Source organism: Ranitomeya variabilis, chromosome 1, assembly GCF_051348905.1.
Source record: "Ranitomeya variabilis isolate aRanVar5 chromosome 1, aRanVar5.hap1, whole genome shotgun sequence".
NCBI classification, from domain to species: domain Eukaryota; kingdom Metazoa; phylum Chordata; class Amphibia; order Anura; family Dendrobatidae; genus Ranitomeya; species Ranitomeya variabilis.
This window is the reverse complement of record NC_135232.1, coordinates 600923719-600944402: the sequence shown is the minus strand read 5'-3', so window position 1 is coordinate 600944402 and position 20684 is coordinate 600923719. Positions and strand designations below refer to the sequence as shown.

At 47.1% G+C, this 20684-nt stretch overlaps 1 protein-coding gene across 1 annotated transcript in view; it reads right to left on the bottom strand.

The window, feature by feature from the left end:
• The window catches only part of SV2A (synaptic vesicle glycoprotein 2A), a 187088-nt gene that overhangs the window by 118909 nt on the left and 47495 nt on the right, over positions 1-20684 (bottom strand). The gene's annotated exons all lie outside the window — the stretch shown is intronic.

Here is a 20684-nt window from a genome sequence, read left to right as displayed (position 1 = left end):
AAAACAGTGGGAGAGTAATATTGCCCTTTCAGCTTGTGTGCCAGGCTTGACTCCTGGGTGTGCCACCTCTCTCCCTCTCATTCAGTGGGCCATAGAAAGCCTATTTATTTTTTTTTTTAAATATTATTGGGTTTCTAAAGTCTCCCTGAAAAAAAAAAAATACCTAAAAAAACAGTGGGAGAGTAATATTGCCCTTTCAGCTTGTGTGCCAGTCTTGACTCCTGGGTGTGCCACCTCTCTCCCTCTCATTCAGTGGGCCATAGAAAGCCTATTTATTTATTTTTTTAAATATTATTGGGTTTCTAAAGTCTCCCTTAAAAAACAAAAAATACATAAAAAAACAGTGGGAGAGTAATATTGCCCTTTCAGCTTGTGTGCCAGGCTTGACTCCTGGGTGTGCCACCTCTCTCCCTCTCATTCAGTGGGCCATAGAAAGCCTATTTATTTTTTTTTTTAAATATTATTGGGTTTCTAAAGTCTCCCTTAAAAAACAAAAAATACATAAAAAAACAGTGGGAGAGTAATATTGCCCTTTCAGCTTGTGTGCCAGTCTTGACTCCTGGGTGTGCCACCTCTCTCCCTCTCATTCAGTGGGCCATAGAAAGCCTATTTATTTTTTTTTTTAAATATTATTGGGTTTCTAAAGTCTCCCTTAAAAAACAAAAAATACATAAAAAAACAGTGGGAGAGTAATATTGCCCTTTCAGCTTGTGTGCCAGTCTTGACTCCTGGGTGTGCCACCTCTCTCCCTCTCATTCAGTGGGCCATAGAAAGCCTATTTATTTTTTTAAAAAAATATTATTGGGTTTCTAAAGTCTCCCTTAAAAAACAAAAAATACATAAAAAAACAGTGGGAGAGTAATATTGCCCTTTCAGCTTGTGTGCCAGGCTTGACTCCTGGGTGTGCCACCTCTCTCCCTCTCATTCAGTGGGCCATAGAAAGCCTATTTATTTTTTTTTTTAAATATTATTGGGTTTCTAAAGTCTCCCTTAAAAAAAAAAAACAAAAACATAAAAAAACAGTGGGAGAGTAATATTGCCCTTTCAGCTTGTGTGCCAGTCTTGACTCCTGGGTGTGCCACCTCTCTCTCATTCAGTGGGCCATAGAAAGCATTTTTTTTTTTTTTCCTTGATTTGTGTTCTAAAATCTACCTCAACACAAAAACACTACATCAATCAGTGGGAGAAAAATATTGGCCTCAGTCAGGGCTTGTGTGCCACTGCTGTGTGTGCTATCTCTCATTCAGTGGGCTATAGAAAGCCTATTTATTTATTTATTTTTTTTCTTATTATTTGGTTTCTAAAGTCTCCCTGAAAAAAAAAAAAAAACATAAAAAAACAGTGGGAGAGTAATATTGCCCTTTCAGCTTGTGTGCCAGTCTTGACTCCTGGGTGTGCCACCTCTCTCCCTCTCATTCAGTGGGCCATAGAAAGCCTATTTATTTTTTTTTTAAATATTATTGGGTTTCTAAAGTCTCCCTTAAAAAACAAAAAATACATAAAAAAACAGTGGGAGAGTAATATTGCCCTTTCAGCTTGTGTGCCAGTCTTGACTCCTGGGTGTGCCACCTCTCTCTCTCATTCAGTGGGCCATAGAAAGGCTATTTTTTTTTTGGTTTTTTTAATATTATTTGGTTTCTAAAGTCTCCCTGAAAAAAAAAAAAAAAACATAAAAAAACAGTGGGAGAGTAATATTGCCCTTTCAGCTTGTGTGCCAGTCTTGACTCCTGGGTGTGCCACCTCTCTCCCTTTCATTCAGTGGGCCATAAAAAGCCTATTTTTTTTTTTTTTTAAATATTATTGGGTTTCTAAAGTCTCCCTTAAAAAACAAAAAATACATAAAAAAACAGTGGGAGAGTAATATTGCCCTTTCAGCTTGTGTGCCAGGCTTGACTCCTGGGTGTGCCACCTCTCTCCCTCTCATTCAGTGGGCCATAGAAAGCCTATTTATTTATTTTTTTAAATATTATTGGGTTTCTAAAGTCTCCCTTAAAAAACAAAAAATACATAAAAAAACAGTGGGAGAGTAATATTGCCCTTTCAGCTTGTGTGCCAGGCTTGACTCCTGGGTGTGCCACCTCTCTCTCTCATTCAGTGGGCCATAGAAAGGCTATTTTTTTTTTGGGTTTTTTTAATATTATTTGGTTTCTAAAGTCTCCCTGAAAAAAAAAAAAAAAACATAAAAAAACAGTGGGAGAGTAATATTGCCCTTTCAGCTTCTGTGCCAGTCTTGACTCCTGGGTGTGCCACCTCTCTCCCTTTCATTCAGTGGGCCATAGAAAGCCTATTTATTTTTTTTTTTAAATATTATTGGGTTTCTAAAGTCTCCCTTAAAAAACAAAAAATACATAAAAAAACAGTGGGAGAGTAATATTGCCCTTTCAGCTTGTGTGCCAGTCTTGACTCCTGGGTGTGCCACCTCTCTCCCTTTCATTCAGTGGGCCATAGAAAGCCTATTTATTTTTTTTTTTAAATATTATTGGGTTTCTAAAGTCTCCCTTAAAAAACAAAAAATACATAAAAAAACAGTGGGAGAGTAATATTGCCCTTTCAGCTTGTGTGCCAGTCTTGACTCCTGGGTGTGCCACCTCTCTCCCTTTCATTCAGTGGGCCATAGAAAGCCTATTTATTTATTTTTTTTAAATATTATTGGGTTTCTAAAGTCTCCCTTAAAAAACAAAAAATACATAAAAAAACAGTGGGAGAGTAATATTGCCCTTTCAGCTTGTGTGCCAGTCTTGACTCCTGGGTGTGCCACCTCTCTCTCTCATTCAGTGGGCCATAGAAAGGCTATTTTTTTTTTTTGGTTTTTTTAATATTATTTGGTTTCTAAAGTCTCCCTGAAATAAAAAAAAAACTTAAAAAAACAGTGGGAGAGTAATATTGCCCTTTCAGCTTGTGCGCCAGTCTTGACTCCTGGGTGTGCCACCTCTCTCTCTCTAATTGTGGGCCATAGAAAGCCTTTTTTTTTTTTTTTTTTTTTTAATATTATTTGGTTTCTAAAGTCTCCCTGAGAAAAAAAAAAAATAAATTAGGTGGGAGATTAATATTGACATTAGTGCTTGAGTGACAGTCCTGCGTGTGTGTCATCTCTGTGATTTTGTGCCACAGAAAACAGAGTGTGTAACATTGTGCCTGATTTTCCTTGTGGTCTCACCAACCTGTTAAGGGATATTGAAATCATACTGAAGTTATAGCTCACCGTGTAAGTTGTTTGACAGCAACAAATAAAGTTACTTTGGTTAAGATTTTAAAACAATGAGGAAGTCTGGTGCAAGAGGTCGTCGTGGGCGTTCATTGTCAGCTGGTAATGATGGTAGTGGTAGTGGAGCATCAGGTGGTCGTGGGGATAAAAATATTCCACCTAAGTCTGGAGCTGTGGAGCCAGTTTCGTCGTCAGGCTACACAAGGCCTCGAACGCTCTCTTTTCTGGGAGTAGGAAAACCGCTTTTAAAGGCGGAGCAGCAACAGCAAGTTTTGGCTTACATTGCAGACTCAGCCTCTAGCTCTTTTGCCTCCTCTTCCGAAACTGGTAAATGTAAAAGCAGCGCGTCGCTTGTGGATGTTCACGGTCAGGGACAAGTCGCTTCCTTGTCCTCCTCAGCAAAAACTACAACAAGAGAGAAGGATGCAGCAGGCGACACAACGGGTCACTCCATGGAGCTCTTTACACATACCGTCCCTGGCTTAGAAAGTGAAACATTTAACAGGCCATGCCCATTACAAGTATATTCTGACATGGAGTGCACTGATGCACAGCCACAGCCAGAGTACTATGCTGCTCCTTTGACTCAGACCACCACATTGCCCTCTCAGGGTACAGATCCACAATCAGACCCTGATGAGACTATGTTGCCCCGCCACGAACGCTATACCACCGACCGACACAGTGACACAGACGAAGTTGCACACGAGCTCGAAGAGGAGGTAATAGATGACCCAGTTATTGACCCCGATTGGCAGCCATTGGGGGAACAGGGTGCAGGCGGCAGTAGTTCAGAAGCGGAGGTGGAGGAGGGGCCACAGCAGGCATCAACATCGCAACAGGTTCCATCTGCCGGGCCCGTATCTGGCCCAAAACGCGTGTCAAAGCCAAAACCTGTTGGAGCACAGCGTTGCCATCCGGTTAAAGCTCAGTCTGCAATCCCTGAAAAGGGATCCGAGTCTAGGAAGAGTGCAGTCTGGCATTTTTTTAAACAACATCCAACTGATCAGCGCAAAGTCATCTGTCAAAAATGTTCAACTAGCTTAAGCAGAGGTCAGAATCTGAAAAGTCTAAATACTAGTTGCATGCATAGACACTTAACCACCATGCATTTTCAAGCCTGGACTAACTACCAAACGTCCCTCAAGGTTGTAGCACCCTCGGCCAAAGAAGCTAGTCAGCAACGCAACATCCCTTCCGTCACTGTAAGGCCACCATTTTCCGCACCACCGGCAGTATCTGTGCAGGTTTCTTTGCCAGCCAAAAGCAGTCAGGGTCAGGGAATCACCAGTTTTGTAGGAGGAAATATTGCATCTAGGGCACCGGCGGAAACAATACCGTCTCCAACCGTCTCTCAGTCTGCCATGTACACCGGCACACCCGAAAGTTCCACGATCTCCAGCTCTCCAGTCCAGCTCACCCTACATGAGACTCTGGTTAGAAAAAGGAAGTACTTATCCTCGCATCCGCGTACACAGTGTTTTAACGCCCACATAGCTAGACTAATCTCGTTAGAGATGATGCCCTACCGGTTAGTTGAAAGCGAAGCTTTCAAAGCCCTGATGGAGTACGCTGAACCACGATACGAGCTACCCAGTCGACACTTTTTTTCCAGAAAAGCCATCCCAGCCCTGCACCAGCATGTTAAACAGCGCATCGTCCATGCACTCAGGCAATCTGTGAGTACAAAGGTGCACCTGACTACAGATGCATGGACCAGTAGGCATGGCCAGGGACGTTATGTGTCCATCACGGCACACTGGGTGAATGTGGTGGATGCAGGGTCCACAGGCGACATCAATTTAGGGACAGTTGTGCCTAGCCCACGGTCTAGGAAACAGTTGGCTGTAGGCGTTCGCACCCCCTCCTCCTCCTCCTCCTCGTCCTCCTGCAGAAGCTACAGCTCTTCCACAGAACGCAGTCTGCCAACCACTCCATCGGCAGATGACACTGTTGCACACCAGTTGTCCCATTATGGGCCAGCTACTGCCAAGCGTCAGCAGGCTGTATTGGCTATGAAGTGCTTGAGCGACAACAGACACACCGCGGAAGTTCTGTCCGAGTTCTTGCAACAAGAAACACAGTCGTGGCTGGGCACAGTAGATCTTGAGGCAGGCAAGGTAGTGAGTGATAACGGAAGGAATTTCATGGCTGCCATCTCCCTTTCCCAACTGAAACACATTCCTTGCCTGGCTCACACCTTAAACCTGGTGGTGCAGTGCTTATTGAAAACTTATCCTGGGTTCTCCGACCTGCTCCTCAAAGTGCGTGCACTTTGCTCACATATCCGACGTTCGCCTGTACACGCCAGCCGTATGCAGACCTATCAGCGGTCTTTGAACCTTCCCCAGCATCGCCTAATCATAGACGTTGCAACAAGGTGGAACTCAACACTGCACATGCTTCAGAGACTGTGCGAACAGAGGCGTGCTGTTATTTATTTGTGGGAGGATACACGGGCAGGCAGTAGGATGGCAGACATGGAGTTGTCAGGTGTGCAGTGGTCTAAGATACAAGACATGTGTCAAGTCCTTCAGTGTTTTGAGGAATGCACACGGCTGGTTAGTGCAGACAACGCCGTAATAAGCATGAGCATCCCCCTAATGCGTCTGCTGATGCAAAGTTTGACGCACATAAAGGAGCAGGCGTCTGCACCAGAGGAAGAGGAAAGCCTTGATGACAGTCAGCCATTGTCTGGTCAGGGCAGTGTACAGGACGAGGTAGCGGGCGAAGAGGAGGTGGAGGACGAGGAGGATGATGGGGATGAGTATATTTTTAATGCCGAACCTTTCCCGGGGGCACAGGAAATTGGTTGCGTGTCACGGCCGGGTTCTGGTTTTTTGAGGGACACAAGTGACGTAGATTTGCCTGCAACTGCCCCTCAACCAATCACAACCGGAGATTTGACAACTGGAACTTTGGCCCACATGGCGGATTATGCCTTACGTATCCTAAAAAGGGACACACGCATTACGAAAATGATGAACGATGACGATTACTGGTTGGCCTGCCTCCTTGATCCACGCTATAAAGGCAAATTGCAAAATATTATGCCACATGAGAACTTGGAACTAATATTAGCAACCAAACAATCAACTCTTGTTGACCGTTTGCTTCAGGCATTCCCAGCACACAGCGCACGTGATCGTTCTCACACGAGCTCCAGGGGGCAGCAGACTAGGAGTGTTAGGGGTGCACACATCAGAAGTGGCGTTGGACAGAGGGGTTTTCTGACCAGGTTGTGGAGTGATTTTGCTATGACCGCAGACAGGACAGGTACTGCTGCATCAATTGAAAGTGACAGGAGACAACATTTGTCCAGTATGGTTACTAACTATTTTTCATCCCTTATCGATGTTCTCCCTCAACCGTCATTCCCATTTGATTACTGGGCCTCCAAATTAGACACCTGGCCAGAATTGGCAGAATATGCATTGCAGGAGCTTGCTTGCCCGGCAGCAAGTGTCCTATCAGAAAGAGTATTCAGTGCTGCAGGTTCAATATTAACCGAAAAAAGGACTCGTCTGGCTACCCAAAATGTTGACGATCTAACATTCATTAAAATGAACCACAACTGGATTTCGAAATCTTTTGCCCCACCTTGCCCGGCCGACACCTAGCTTTCCTATGAAAGGCTCTTGCCTGTGAATTACTTTTCTAATGTCTAATTTGCTGCAGCTGATTGTACAGCATACGACATGTTTACACCTCCCTAAATGGCCAAACTCCCCACACGGGGCCGTGGTATCGCGACTTGGCGCAAGCACCCGTGAGACTGCTGTTTGTCTGAAGAGGTGGGTGTGCTCGCTTTTGGTTGACGGCATTGCTACTGGGTCCCTCATAGTACAATGTAGTGTCTCTGGCGGTGGTGGTGCACACCCAACGTCAGACACACCGTTGTAACATGAGGGGCCCTGGGGCGGTCCCGCCGGCCTCTAGAGAGTTCCCCCCTACCCCAGCTCAAAATGTGCTCTACCACATGCAAAATTATGTCGCACAGCTCCACCAATCTTTAGTCTATTCGCTGACATCATTCAATGTCTGGCACTGACAATACAAATTTGTAGACATCTACGATGCAACTTAAAGTAGTCTGTGTCTGTGTCCTATATTGGCACCATTAAATAGTTACTGCCAAATTACTATGTCAGAAACTCAGCAGATGAGCCCACCCCTGTACCTAAGTATGCCACCTTTTTTTTTGTTTTGGTTGTTTTGCGAGACATTAACATCTATTTATATTTTGGGAGTACTGGGACAGACACTCCTTGCACTACTCCTCCACTCACCACCAAGCTGCCCGTGTATCCATGTAACCGCTGTAAAACTGCCATGAGCCTATTGTTTGTTATTTTAGGCCTTTGAAGCCTGTCTGCGGTCCCTCCTTCCACTAGTCCTCCACTGACCAGACCACTGCTGCCCGTGTACCCCTGGAACCAATTATAAAGTGCCTACAGCCAGCCCATTTTCTTATGTTAGGCCTTTGAAGCCTGTCTGCGGTCCCTACTTTAAATACTCCTCCACTGACCACCAAGCTGCCTGCCCGTGTATCCATGTAACCGCTGTAAAACTGCCATGAGCCTATTGTTTGTTATTTTAGGCCTTTGAAGCCTGTCTGCGGTCCCTCCTTCCACTAGTCCTCCACTGACCAGACCACTGCTGCCCGTGTACCCCAGGAACCAATTATAAAGTGCCTACAGCCAGCCCATTTTTTTATATTAGGCCTTTGAAGCCTGTCTGCGGTCCCTCCTTCCACTAGTCCTCCACTGGCCAGACCACTGCTGCCCGTGTACCCCTGGAACCAATTATAAAGTGCCTACAGCCAGCCCATTTTCTTATGTTAGGCCTTTGAAGCCTGTCTGCGGTCCCTACTTTAAATACTCCTCCACTGACCACCAAGCTGCCTGCCCGTGTATCCATGTAACCGCTGTAAAACTGCCATGAGCCTATTGTTTGTTATTTTAGGCCTTTGAAGCCTGTCTGCTGTCCCTCCTTCCACTAGTCCTCCACTGACCAGACCACTGCTGCCCGTGTACCCCTGGAACCAATTATAAAGTGCCTACAGCCAGCCCATTTTTTTATGTTAGGCCTTTGAAGCCTGTCTGCGGTCCCTCCTTCCACTAGTCCTCCACTGGCCAGACCACTGCTGCCCGTGTACCCCTGGAACCAATTATAAAGTGCCTACAGCCAGCCCATTTTCTTATGTTAGGCCTTTGAAGCCTGTCTGCGGTCCCTACTTTAAATACTCCTCCACTGACCACCAAGCTGCCTGCCCGTGTATCCATGTAACCGCTGTAAAACTGCCATGAGCCTATTGTTTGTTATTTTAGGCCTTTGAAGCCTGTCTGCGGTCCCTCCTTCCACTAGTCCTCCACTGACCAGACCACTGCTGCCCGTGTACCCCTGGAACCAATTATAAAGTGCCTACAGCCAGCCCATTTTTTTATGTTAGGCCTTTGAAGCCTGTCTGCGGTCCCTCCTTCCACTAGTCCTCCACTGGCCAGACCACTGCTGCCCGTGTACCCCTGGAACCAATTATAAAGTGCCTACAGCCAGCCCATTTTCTTATGTTAGGCCTTTGAAGCCTGTCTGCGGTCCCTACTTTAAATACTCCTCCACTGACCACCAAGCTGCCTGCCCGTGTATCCATGTAACCGCTGTAAAACTGCCATGAGCCTATTGTTTGTTATGTTAGGCCTTTGAAGCCTGTCTGCGGTCCCTACTTTAAATACTCCTCCACTGACCACCAAGCTGCCTGCCCGTGTATCCATGTAACCGCTGTAAAACTGCCATGAGCCTATTGTTTGTTATTTTAGGCCTTTGAAGCCTGTCTGCGGTCCCTCCTTCCACTAGTCCTCCACTGACCAGACCACTGCTGCCCGTGTACCCCTGGAACCAATTATAAAGTGCCTACAGCCAGCCCATTTTCTTATGTTAGGCCTTTGAAGCCTGTCTGCGGTCCCTACTTTAAATACTCCTCCACTGACCACCAAGCTGCCTGCCCGTGTATCCATGTAACCGCTGTAAAACTGCCATGAGCCTATTGTTTGTTATTTTAGGCCTTTGAAGCCTGTCTGTGGTCCCTCCTTCCACTAGTCCTCCACTGACCAGACCACTGCTGCCCGTGTACCCCTGGAACCAATTATAAAGTGCCTACAGCCAGCCCATTTTTTTATGTTAGGCCTTTGAAGCCTGTCTGCGGTCCCTACTTTAAATACTCCTCCACTGACCACCAAGCTGCCTGCCCGTGTATCCATGTAACCGCTGTAAAACTGCCATGAGCCTATTGTTTGTTATTTTAGGCCTTTGAAGCCTGTCTGCGGTCCCTCCTTCCACTAGTCCTCCACTGACCAGACCACTGCTGCCCGTGTACCCCTGGAACCAATTATAAAGTGCCTACAGCCAGCCCATTTTTTTATGTTAGGCCTTTGAAGCCTGTCTGCGGTCCCTCCTTCCACTAGTCCTCCACTGGCCAGACCACTGCTGCCCATGTACCCCTGGAACCAATTATAAAGTGCCTACAGCCAGCCCATTTTCTTATGTTAGGCCTTTGAAGCCTGTCTGCGGTCCCTACTTTAAATACTCCTCCACTGACCACCAAGCTGCCTGCCCGTGTATCCATGTAACCGCTGTAAAACTGCCATGAGCCTATTGTTTGTTATGTTAGGCCTTTGAAGCCTGTCTGCGGTCCCTACTTTAAATACTCCTCCACTGACCACCAAGCTGCCTGCCCGTGTATCCATGTAACCGCTGTAAAACTGCCATGAGCCTATTGTTTGTTATTTTAGGCCTTTGAAGCCTGTCTGCGGTCCCTCCTTCCACTAGTCCTCCACTGACCAGACCACTGCTGCCCGTGTACCCCTGGAACCAATTATAAAGTGCCTACAGCCAGCCCATTTTTTTATGTTAGGCCTTTGAAGCCTGTCTGCGGTCCCTCCTTCCACTAGTCCTCCACTGGCCAGACCACTGCTGCCCGTGTACCCCTGGAACCAATTATAAAGTGCCTACAGCCAGCCCATTTTCTTATGTTAGGCCTTTGAAGCCTGTCTGCGGTCCCTACTTTAAATACTCCTCCACTGACCACCAAGCTGCCTGCCCGTGTATCCATGTAACCGCTGTAAAACTGCCATGAGCCTATTGTTTGTTATGTTAGGCCTTTGAAGCCTGTCTGCGGTCCCTACTTTAAATACTCCTCCACTGACCACCAAGCTGCCTGCCCGTGTATCCATGTAACCGCTGTAAAACTGCCATGAGCCTATTGTTTGTTATTTTAGGCCTTTGAAGCCTGTCTGCGGTCCCTCCTTCCACTAGTCCTCCACTGACCAGACCACTGCTGCCCGTGTACCCCTGGAACCAATTATAAAGTGCCTACAGCCAGCCCATTTTTTTATGTTAGGCCTTTGAAGCCTGTCTGCGGTCCCTCCTTCCACTAGTCCTCCACTGGCCAGACCACTGCTGCCCGTGTACCCCTGGAACCAATTATAAAGTGCCTACAGCCAGCCCATTTTCTTATGTTAGGCCTTTGAAGCCTGTCTGCGGTCCCTACTTTAAATACTCCTCCACTGACCACCAAGCTGCCTGCCCGTGTATCCATGTAACCGCTGTAAAACTGCCATGAGCCTATTGTTTGTTATGTTAGGCCTTTGAAGCCTGTCTGCGGTCCCTACTTTAAATACTCCTCCACTGACCACCAAGCTGCCTGCCCGTGTATCCATGTAACCGCTGTAAAACTGCCATGAGCCTATTGTTTGTTATTTTAGGCCTTTGAAGCCTGTCTGCGGTCCCTCCTTCCACTAGTCCTCCACTGACCAGACCACTGCTGCCCGTGTACCCCTGGAACCAATTATAAAGTGCCTACAGCCAGCCCATTTTTTTATGTTAGGCCTTTGAAGCCTGTCTGCGGTCCCTCCTTCCACTAGTCCTCCACTGGCCAGACCACTGCTGCCCGTGTACCCCTGGAACCAATTATAAAGTGCCTACAGCCAGCCCATTTTCTTATGTTAGGCCTTTGAAGCCTGTCTGCGGTCCCTACTTTAAATACTCCTCCACTGACCACCAAGCTGCCTGCCCGTGTATCCATGTAACCGCTGTAAAACTGCCATGAGCCTATTGTTTGTTATTTTAGGCCTTTGAAGCCTGTCTGCGGTCCCTCCTTCCACTAGTCCTCCACTGACCAGACCACTGCTGCCCGTGTACCCCTGGAACCAATTATAAAGTGCCTACAGCCAGCCCATTTTTTTATGTTAGGCCTTTGAAGCCTGTCTGCGGTCCCTCCTTCCACTAGTCCTCCACTGGCCAGACCACTGCTGCCCGTGTACCCCTGGAACCAATTATAAAGTGCCTACAGCCAGCCCATTTTCTTATGTTAGGCCTTTGAAGCCTGTCTGCGGTCCCTACTTTAAATACTCCTCCACTGACCACCAAGCTGCCTGCCCGTGTATCCATGTAACCGCTGTAAAACTGCCATGAGCCTATTGTTTGTTATTTTAGGCCTTTGAAGCCTGTCTGCGGTCCCTCCTTCCACTAGTCCTCCACTGACCAGACCACTGCTGCCCGTGTACCCCTGGAACCAATTATAAAGTGCCTACAGCCAGCCCATTTTTTTATGTTAGGCCTTTGAAGCCTGTCTGCGGTCCCTCCTTCCACTAGTCCTCCACTGGCCAGACCACTGCTGCCCGTGTACCCCTGGAACCAATTATAAAGTGCCTACAGCCAGCCCATTTTCTTATGTTAGGCCTTTGAAGCCTGTCTGCGGTCCCTACTTTAAATACTCCTCCACTGACCACCAAGCTGCCTGCCCGTGTATCCATGTAACCGCTGTAAAACTGCCATGAGCCTATTGTTTGTTATTTTAGGCCTTTGAAGCCTGTCTGCGGTCCCTCCTTCCACTAGTCCTCCACTGACCAGACCACTGCTGCCCGTGTACCCCTGGAACCAATTATAAAGTGCCTACAGCCAGCCCATTTTTTTATGTTAGGCCTTTGAAGCCTGTCTGCGGTCCCTCCTTCCACTAGTCCTCCACTGGCCAGACCACTGCTGCCCGTGTACCCCTGGAACCAATTATAAAGTGCCTACAGCCAGCCCATTTTCTTATGTTAGGCCTTTGAAGCCTGTCTGCGGTCCCTACTTTAAATACTCCTCCACTGACCACCAAGCTGCCTGCCCGTGTATCCATGTAACCGCTGTAAAACTGCCATGAGCCTATTGTTTGTTATGTTAGGCCTTTGATAGCCTGTCTGCGGTCCCTACTTTAAATACTCCTCCACTCACCACCAAGCTGCCTGCCCGTCTATCCATGTAACCGCTGTAAAACTGCAATGAGCCTATTGTTTGTTATTTTAGGCCTTTGATAGCCTGTCTGCGGCCCCTACTTGCAATACTCCTCCACTGACCACAATGCTGCCTGGAGTGCCTGCCTGTGTATCCATGTAACCGATGTAAAACTGCCATGACTGCCTACTGTTTGTTATTTTAGGCCTTTGATAGCCTGTCTGCAGCCCCTACTTGCAATACTCCTCCACTGACCACACCAATGCTGCCCGTGTACCCCTGGAACCTATTTAAAAGTTCATAGAGCCTAGTTATATATTTTATTTACTATTAATAAGGCCATGATGGACTACGCTGTACCACGCTACAAGCTAACCAGTCGACACTTCTTTTGCGAGAAAAGCCATCCCAACCCTCCACCAGCATGTAGAAGACCGCATTGTCCATGCACTCTGGCAATCTGTGAGTACAAAGGTGCACCTGACAACAGACGCATGGACCTGTAGGCATGGCCACGGAAGATTACGTGTCCATTACGGCGCAATGGGTTAATGTGGTGGATGCATGGTCCACAGGGGACAGCCTACTAAGTCTGTCTGCAGTCCCTAATTCAAATTGTCCTCCACTGTCTAAATCGGAGCTTCCACCTTCTGGCTTTCGGCCTATAGTATCAGAAATTAAACTGCATTTGGCCTTCAACTTTGGTTAGGGCCTACTAACGGCTTCTGCCCCTCCCTGGTGTTGCCCTCAACTAAATAAAGCTGAGCTTCAACCTTCTGCTCCAAATTACCATTTTAAAAAATGCAATAGGCTTTTCCGGCCTACTAAAGGTGTCTGTCTGTGTGCCCCTGCCTGGTGTTGTCCTCAACTAAATAAAGCTGAGCTTCAACCTTCCGGCTCTCATTAAGTGGTTTTAAAAAAAAAAAATGGTGGTTAGGGCCTACTAACGGCTTCTGCCCCTCCCTGGTGTTGCCCTCAACTAAATAAAGCTGAGCTTCAACCTTCTGCTCCAAATTACCATTTTAAAAAATGCAATAGGCTTTTCCGGCCTACTAAAGGTGTCTGTCTGTGTGCCCCTGCCTGGTGTTGTCCTCAACTAAATAAAGCTGAGCTTCAACCTTCCGGCTCTCATTAAGTGGTTTTAAAAAAAAAAAATGGTGGTTAGGGCCTACTAACGGCTTCTGCCCCTCCCTGGTGTTGCCCTCAACTAAATAAAGCTGAGCTTCAACCTTCTGCTCCAAATTACCATTTTAAAAAATGCAATAGGCTTTTCCGGCCTACTAAAGGTGTCTGTCTGTGTGCCCCTGCCTGGTGTTGTCCTCAACTAAATAAAGCTGAGCTTCAACCTTCTGCTCCAAATTACCATTTTAAAAAATGCAATAGGCTTTTCCGGCCTACTAAAGGTGTCTGTCTGTGTGCCCCTGCCTGGTGTTGTCCTCAACTAAATAAAGCTGAGCTTCAACCTTCCGGCTCTCATTAAGTGGTTTTAAAAAAAAAAATGGTGGTTAGGGCCTACTAACGGCTTCTGCCCCTCCCTGGTGTTGCCCTCAACTAAATAAAGCTGAGCTTCAACCTTCTGCTCCAAATTACCATTTTAAAAAATGCAATAGGCTTTTCCGGCCTACTAAAGGTGTCTGTCTGTGTGCCCCTGCCTGGTGTTGTCCTCAACTAAATAAAGCTGAGCTTCAACCTTCCGGCTCTCATTAAGTGGTTTTAAAAAAAAAAAATGGTGGTTAGGGCCTACTAACGGCTTCTGCCCCTCCCTGGTGTTGCCCTCAACTAAATAAAGCTGAGCTTCAACCTTCTGCTCCAAATTACCATTTTAAAAAATGCAATAGGCTTTTCCGGCCTACTAAAGGTGTCTGTCTGTGTGCCCCTGCCTGGTGTTGTCCTCAACTAAATAAAGCTGAGCTTCAACCTTCCGGCTCTCATTAAGTGGTTTTAAAAAAAAAAAATGGTGGTTAGGGCCTACTAACGGCTTCTGCCCCTCCCTGGTGTTGCCCTCAACTAAATAAAGCTGAGCTTCAACCTTCTGCTCCAAATTACCATTTTAAAAAATGCAATAGGCTTTTCCGGCCTACTAAAGGTGTCTGTCTGTGTGCCCCTGCCTGGTGTTGTCCTCAACTAAATAAAGCTGAGCTTCAACCTTCCGGCTCTCATTAAGTGGTTTTAAAAAAAAAAAATGGTGGTTAGGGCCTACTAACGGCTTCTGCCCCTCCCTGGTGTTGCCCTCAACTAAATAAAGCTGAGCTTCAACCTTCAGTTCCAAATTACCATTTTTAAAAATGCAATTGGCTGTTCCGGCCTACTAAAGGTGAATGTCTGCCCCTGCCTGGTGTTGTCCTCAACTGAATAAAGCTGAGCTTCTACCTTCAGTTCCAAATTACCATTTTTAAAAATGCAATTGGCTGTTCCGGCCTACTAAAGGTGTCTGTCTGCCCCTGCCTGGTGTTGTCCTCAACTGAATAAAGCTGAGCTTCAACCTTCAGTTCCAAATTACCATTTTTAAAAATGCAATTGGCTGTTCCGGCCTACTAAAGGTGTCTGTCTGCCCCTGCCTGGTGTTGTCCTCAACTGAATAAAGCTGAGCTTCAACCTTCAGTTCCAAATTACCATTTTTAAAAATGCAATTGGCTGTTCTGGCCTACTAAAGGTGAATGTCTGCCCCTGCCTGGTGTTGTCCTCAACTGAATAAAGCTGAGCTTCTACCTTCAGTTCCAAATTACCATTTTTAAAAATGCAATTGGCTGTTCCGGCCTACTAAAGGTGTCTGTCTGCCCCTGCCTGGTGTTGTCCTCAACTGAATAAAGCTGAGCTTCAACCTTCAGTTCCAAATTACCATTTTTAAAAATGCAATTGGCTGTTCCGGCCTACTAAAGGTGTCTGTCTGCCCCTGCCTGGTGTTGTCCTCAACTGAATAAAGCTGAGCTTCAACCTTCAGTTCCAAATTACCATTTTTAAAAATGCAATTGGCTGTTCCGGCCTACTAAAGGGGTCTGCCCCTGCCTGGTGTTGTCCTCAACTGAATAAAGCTGAGCTTCTACCTTCTGCCTCTTACTAACTGCTGTTTTTTAAAAAAATTGGCTGTTCCGGCCTACTAAAGGTGTCTGTCTGCCCCTGCCTGGTGTTGTCCTCAACTGAACAAAGCTGAGCTTCCACATTCTGGCTTTCGCCCTATACTATCAGATATTAAACTGCATTTGGCCTACTAGTGTGGTTAGGCCCTTGAAACAGTGTCTGCTGCTCTTGGGTTTGCTACTCCACTGAACAAAGCAATGCCGCCTGTTTAGTCCTGTTACCAATTTTGAACTGCATTTAGCCTACTTTATTCTTTGGCCCTATATCTGTTTCCTCCTCATCCTGCCCATTGCCCAGCCACTGCTAGATGAGTCTGCTGGTACATTGACCTACACCACTACATTCCCCTTATACTCTACACAGCCAGAATCTGACCCTGCTGAAAGTAAGGTTCCCCTTCCCGCATGTTATAACACCTTACACAGGGACAGAGAGGAAGGTGCAGATGAAAGTGCAGGTTCCTTCATCAGGTGGGGGGGCATACTCGTTGGCGACGTCACTGGCACAGGGCCCCTCAGAGTACGCAAAAGTGTCGCTGCTGGTGGGAGGCGCCCCCGCCATGCAAACACACCGCCGTACTTTGAGGGGCCCTGTGCCAGTGGCAATGCGAACGAGTGGGCCCCCCCCTGCTTGCTCAGGATCACAGCACTTGCAACTTTTAAATACTTACCTTTCCCTGCAACACCGCCGTGACGTAGTCCGCATTTCCTGGGCCCACGAAAAACTTGAGCCAGCCCTACTCCCCCCACAACTTTCCCCCAATTCCCTATGCCCAACTATTATTATACAGTTAATTAAGGATTGGCAAGCTTCAGAAACAAGAATGGATGTTTTTGGCATTAAAATGGGCACTGTAGGTGTTTTCCTGGCCTCCACTCACTGCCGACTATGCTTCCCCATTGACTTGCATTGGGTTTCGTGTTTCGGTCGATCCCCGACTTTTAGCGATAATCGGCCGACTGCACTCGACTCGACTCTGGACAAAATCGGGTTTCCCAAAACCCTACTCGATCTTAAAAAAATGAAAGTCGCTCAACCCTAATCAGGACCATGTCAAGAAGGTTTCTTGACAATAGGGTCCTGTTGACCCACTTTCAGAAGCCCCTGGCGCTCAGGGATTGCCCAAGCCGGGATCTGGAGGTGGGACTCGGGTTATTGAACTCTAAGCGGATCCCCTTGAAGTTTTGGGACTTGGCTTGGCGCTACTTCCATGGGAAGCTGTATGTGAGGGACAACCTGAAGTGCAGATGCTCTGATGACCAGGATTGTCCCCGCGAGGAGTGTGGCAGTATGCTTGAAAGCATGGAGCATTTCCTGCTTCGGTGTCCCTTTAATACAGTGGTCTACAGCAGGGTGGGTGCTTCCATTGGCTGGCCCAGGCTGGCAGGCCTTTCCTATGCGGAGTGGGCCTATGGGGCATTAAGGTCCCTTGGTGGCTGAGATCGGGGCACTGTTTTCTTAGTTTAGTAACTAGGTTCCACACGTGGAATGCACGGTGTCTAGTGTCTACTCAGCGGAAAGTCCTCCCCAGGGAAGAGGTGATTAGGAACATCCTGGGTGACCTGGCCAAAGTGCGCTTGCTGGAGTTTGAGAGGCTGGGTTCAGGGAGGGCCTCTCTTCTATGGACAGAGCTGACAGAAAACCGTGCGCACCACCATCTTAGACTTCTAGGGGCCCCCCTGGGACTGGACCTGAGTCCCCAACATCACCGTGAGTCTGTTCCTGTTTGGTGCACCAATTAGGGCCTAGTGTAGGCTTCAGTAGTCAGTACACGGGAGCAGTGTGGCCTGCTTAGTAAAGGCCAGGGAGGTTATATGTAGAGTAGCATCATTATTTGTTTATTGTTTAAATTTGCTTGTGAGTAGTGTTGAGCGATACCATCCGATACTTGAAAGTATCGGTATCGGAAAGTATCGGCCGATACCGGCAAAGTATCGGATCCAATCCGATACCGATACCCGATACCAATACAAGTCAATGGGACTCAAGTATCGGACGGTATTCCTGATGGTTCCCAGGGTCTGAAGGAGAGGAAACTCTCCTTCAGGCCCTGGGATCCATATAAATGTGTAAAAGAAAGAATTAAAATAAAAAATATCGCTATACTCACCTGTCCGACGCAGCCTGGACCTCAGCGAGGGAACCGGCAGCGTTGTTTGTTTAAAATTCGCGCTTTTACTTGGTTACGTGAAGTCCCGGCTTGTGATTGGTCAGGGCGGCCATGTTGCCGGGACGCAGACCAATCACAGCAAGCCGTGACGAAATTACGTCACGGCTTGCTGTGATTGGTCCGCGTCCCGGCAACATGGCCGCCATTAACCAATCACAAGCCGTGACGTCACGGGAGGCTGGACACGCGCGCTTTTTAAAAAGCGCGCGTGTCCAGCCTCCAGTGACGTCCCGGCTTATGATTGGTCACGGCGCCATGTTGCCGGGACGCGGACCAATCACAGCAAGCCGTGACGAAATTACGTCACGGCTTGCTGTGATTGGTCCGCGTCCCGGCAACATGGCCGCCATTAACCAATCACAAGCCGTGACGTCACGGGAGGCTGGACACGCGCGCTTTTTAAAATGGGCGCGTGTCCAGCCTCCCGTGACGTCCCGGCTTGTGATTGGTTGCGCCGCGGTCAACCAATCACAAGCTGGGAGGCTGGACACGCGCGCATTTTAAAATTTTAAAATGCGCGCGTGTCCAGCCTCCCGGCTTGTGATTGGTTGATCGCGGCGCAACCAATCACAAGCCGGGACGTCACGGGAGGCTGGACACGCGCCCATTTTAAAATGCGCGCGTGTCCAGCCTCCCGTGACGTCACGGCTTGTGATTGGTTGCGTCTCCCATGTGACTGCGACGCAACCAATCACAAAGCCGGGACGTAATTTTAAAATCCTTAAGGACCTGAAATTACGTCACGGCTTGCTGTGATTGGTTGCGTCGCCCATGTGACTGCGACGCAACCAATCACAACGCCGGAACGTAATTTTAAAATCCTGAAGGACCTGAAATTACGTCACGGCTTGCTGTGATTGGTTGCGTCCCGGTCACATGGGCGGCACGCAACCAATCACAAGCCGGGACTCACGTAAAGGAAAGAAAAGCGCGAATTTTAAACAAAGAACGCTGCCGCTTCCCTCGGTAAGGTGCAGGCTGCGTCGGAGAGGTGAGTATAGCAATATTTTTTATTTTAATTCTCTCTTTTACACATTTTTACATTAATGTTGTTTCGATACCGATACCCGATATCACAAAAATATCGGATCTCGGTATCGGAATTCCGATACAGCAAGTATCGGCCGATACCCGATACTTGCAGTATCGGAATGCTCAACACTACTTGTGAGACATATTTTGAGTCTGTAATAGTTGGAGCACCGTGCTATTTTACGGGAAAGATAATGTTTATAACTCTTGTAAAGTGTCTCTTGCTATTGCATACCCCTGTTTGCATCTTCCTCACCCACTTCATTCCTTGCCTCCCAATAAATCTACCCTTTGTTGTTTGCACCTCATCTTGTGTACAGTAGTCTTTCTGCACCGTGGTGGTCCCCCGGCCATCGCTTCACAGAGCAGAGAGAAGAGCCGCAGGTTGCAGAGTAAAGAACAGCCGCAGGTTGCGGGGCAAAGAGCAGAGCTGCAGGATGCGGAGCAAAAGAGCTGGAGTGAACATAATGAAACACACAGCGAATATAGGGAAGGCTACAGACAGGGGTCCAAACGGACACAGGTATAGGACTTAGTTCAGACAGGGTGAGATAAGGGATTAGGTACAGGAATAAGGATTCAGACCAGGGTATGCAGCCCCCTGGGAGACAGAAACGAGAGACACAAGATACAGGTACAGACCAGGGTATGCAGCCACCTGGGAAGTGGAAACAAGAGATACAGCAAGACAGGACCTGGCAACTCAGCAGCAAGACACAAACTGAGAAAGTTCAGGCCTCCCCCTAGGGGTGCAGATGCCTTAAGTACCTGATGCCTCTTGGCAATTGGCTGGGGACACCTTAGGAAGGTGCATACAGGATCTATAAGAATCAGGAAGTGTCGGGGCCGCCGCACTAAGCATGCAGCCAGGAAGCATGCAGCAAGCAAGGACATGAGACCCAGAGCAAGGAGCCAGCAGAAGACAAAACTCACAGCATGGCCCGGAGTGGTGAGTAAGATGGGAGATGGGAATCCATGCAGTGATGCCGGCAGGGATGTTACAAAATTCTCACCAGATGTCAGTAACAATCCATCCAGTCCACACAGGCAAAGAAATTTTCTATAGGATTTAGGTTTAGGTCCAGTGATCGACTCGGCCTTTCTAGCAGCTTTATTCTATCCCTCTGAAACTAGTTGATAGTTTTCTTGTTTCTGTGTTTGAGATCATTGTTTTTCTAAAATGTCCACCCTCGTTTCATGTCCATCATCTTGGTAGATGGCAGACGATTTTTTTCAGTTTAGTTAAATGAAGTTTGTCAATGCCATGTGCTTAAAAGCACCACACACTGATGTTCCCACCACCAAACTACACTGTGGGAATGGTGTTTTGGAGTGATATGCAGTGCCTTTTGGCCTCCAAACATTGTGTGCATTGTGACATCCAAAGAGTTCAATTTTAGTCTCATCTGACCAGACAATATTCTACCAGTATTTCTTGATATTTTCTAGATTGCTTGAGCAATCTATGGTTTCATTTATTTTCCTTTGTGGATTGAATGGGTTGTTATTGACATCTGGTGAGAATTTAATGTGAACAGCACCTTTAGAAATAGATTTACTTAGAAAAATTCTTGACGTGTTCAATACTTATTCTACCCACTGTTTGTATTTTGCATAAAGTTATAGATGAATGAACACTGAAGTTATGACAACATTTAGTGGCATTTTCCCCACTAGCCCTAGTGAGCCTCTACACTGCGTTTTTTACTGCTTCTCTTTGTCTATGTGACACTAATTCATTAAACTTTTGATTTTTTTCAGCCTTTAGTAACAATTACTCAAATGAATTCACTCTATATGCTAAGTAATCTGTCACTGCATTATGCATTTCCCAAGCATATTTGACCCATGCACATTTCTATGCTGAATTTCTTTATATACATAGATAATAAATAGATAATGTATGCATAGATAGATAGATAATAGATG